The sequence below is a fragment of the Solanum lycopersicum genome, chromosome 8, assembly GCF_036512215.1.
Source record: "Solanum lycopersicum chromosome 8, SLM_r2.1".
In the NCBI taxonomy this organism is placed as follows: domain Eukaryota; kingdom Viridiplantae; phylum Streptophyta; class Magnoliopsida; order Solanales; family Solanaceae; genus Solanum; species Solanum lycopersicum.
In genome coordinates, this window is record NC_090807.1 from 45,342,010 (window position 1) to 45,344,978 (window position 2,969).

A 2,969-nucleotide genomic window follows, 5' to 3' on the forward strand; every position below is an offset into this window, starting at 1 on the left:
CTGGTTAGTCCTGCTAAAAGTAAGCTATAACAGACAATTAGGAAAGGATCATAGGCCCTTATTTAATATAGCCCATTTCTAGCCTAAATAAAAGAAACCAAATGAAAGTTATCCTTCTTTGATCCAAATAATTTGAGCTTAAAATTAGACCTTTCTTTTTCACCCCAACTGATCTTTTCTGGGAACAATATGTTGGCCCTGGTCCCTCCTTGGACATGTGCACCTCAGCTTATGCCAAAAGCAAAAGTTGAGGGTGGCTAATGAATAAACAACCTTCGTTATGGCCCTGACCCGACTTTGGGTATTGTGTACCTTGACTCATGGCATGAGTTTTGAGGGTGGCTGTTTTGAGGAATACTCTGGAAAGTGGGGTTGAAAGAACAAAGAGAGAGAAAGAACAAAAGTAAAGTGACTCAAGAACTCGTTGAAAAAAAAAGAGAAATATTCAAGAATTACAAACAAGAAAAGAAAAAAGTTACTTACACAAATGAAGAAAGAAGGGAAACAGCAAGGTGAAAGAATAGGAGAAACTAGGCGAGATAAAGTGATAGAAAGTGGAAGGTTTAGCCGATATGTCAAGGAGGGCAAAAAAAAGTCACTAAAGTATACCTAAATATACCCTACCTGACTATGAGCCTACGTTACAAGCTAAAAAAGTCCTATCGTGATCCTAAGGGTTGTATAGCAAACTTAAGGCAGTGAAAATAAGGGCAAGCTTATGGCAATAAGTATGAATGAGTGTGACTTTGTTCTGAGAGCGAGCGTTGAAATGTAATCCTTATATTCAAACTGAAATCATTGTGTGAAAATGAGGATTTTGTTCTAAAGTGAGGACACTAGTTGCAATACCGGAATTGTTAGCACCTCGGTGAGAAATTGAAGAGGATAGGTGTTAGTGCATGGTGAGTCTGTGTCATGTTCGAATCCCACAAAATTCAAGCCTAATAGTGATAGCATGTATAGATTTGATGAGATTAATCGGGATTGATAGCCAAATGATTGCAAAGGATAAAATATGAATACTATTGTACAAAGATTGTGTAGTGAGTCATAGTGCGTCGCTTGAGGACAAACAACGAATTTAAGTTGAGGGTGTTGATATACCATGATTTCACGGTATAATTAATACTTTTTCCTTAAGTTTAGTGTGTCCGAAAGCCTTGTTTATGCTAATTTTGATATAAGTTTCTCTTTGTTTTGCAGGAAATCAGTCCAAAGCTGAATGCGGAGATTTTGAGCGAAAACTGCAGAAGAGACCACCTACATAGCTTGTGACGGTCCGTAGGTGGCAGCGTAGAGAAGCTGCTGAAGGAAGATGGGGAAGTCTGACCAAGTGTGGGATTACGAAGCTTGTGAAGGTCCGTCATGGCTATGACGGTCCGTCCTGCAGGTTCGTCGTGAAGATCAGAGAAGTGATCCCAGTACCCAGATTTCAAGAGTTGAAGTATTTTGAAACAAGACCCTCGACGGACCGTTGTGCCTATGACGGTCCGTCACACTTGCCGTCGAGGAGAATGAAGAAAGCAGCAGAAGAATTGCACCAAGTATGGGACGAAGGAGTCCACGATCGTCCGTCATGACCACGACGGTCCGTCGCGTGGTCCGTCGACCCAGCCGCGTTTTGGCAGATTTCCAGTAATTAGAATCCTTGTTTAATTAGGTTTTTATTTTTTATAAATAGTTCGAAAAACCTCATTTTTGGGGTTAGACTCTATGAGATTAAACATCATATTATTAGACTTTGTGTTTTGAGTGTTTGATTGTTAGAGATTCTTACAAGTGATTTTTGGTGATTAATCAAGCAAATTTTCGGACTTTATTCTTTCTCATTGAAGTAAGTACATGAATTCTTGTTTAACATATTTGAATATTGTGTTTATGGCTATGAGGAACTAAACTCCATAACTAGGGTTGTGGGAACCATAGGCAAATAATGAGATAAACCCTAGCTAAAAGAACAATTCTAGAATAGTGTCTTGCATGTATTAATAATTCTTTCGCTTAGAAGTCTTTTTAACGGATGATCAACGTTAGAACTCGCCTTAATGCTACTTGCCGGACCAAGGAGGTAGATAATAGGAAAAGAATTATTAACATAGATTTAGTGTATACTATCTAATAGGCTAGTATTGATTGGTACGAGGTAATAACTTAGTCAAATATCGAATACGATGCTTAATATGAGGTAAGGATAAGGGTTAGGAAAGCAACACACGTAGCCGGACCAAGGTGCGGAGTGAGATTTTCTAGATGCCGGACCAAGGATTTAGAAATGCATAACTTATCACTTTGCATGCAAGATACTAGGAAAGAATTGTTATAGTTAGAATTATCAAGTTATGAACCTGTGGGGAACACGTAAACGCTAGTTACTTTGATTACTTGATTAAAACCCAACATTAAAAGTTGTTAAGTGTCTCTTTCAAGTTCGTTAGTTATTTTTGCTCATTAGGAAATACAAAACCCCCTTTTTTTATGCTTTTACTTTCTAAGGAAGTCATCAATCGAACAATAGTAATAACAAGTTGAAGTTAAGTCTAGACTATTTTCCTCGTGGGAACGATCCCAACCTCACTAGTTGGGTTATTTACTTGACGCGACCGCTTTACTTTTCATTTGAGAAGTAAGTTTGAGCGTATCAGTTTTCGAGCCAGGGATCCTGGACTGAAATCAATAAGCTGACTTATCATCATTAAACATCGTTGAGATCTGTTGATTTATCAACACTGAAATCCATTTCTGACTGAGTTGGATCCAAATCTGACAACTTATCTGTTGCTTGAACAATATTTGTTTTAGGGTCTATCCCTTACCCTTTCAATCAATCCTTCACTCATAGTATCACTTAAAGTGTGAAGAGGCAAAGGCCTCCGCCTTGCCGATCCATAACTAGGACCTTCTTGACTGATAGGAGATATATGCTGAATTTCAGGTAACCTTCTATAACCAGAGAAAGGTCTCCTATTATA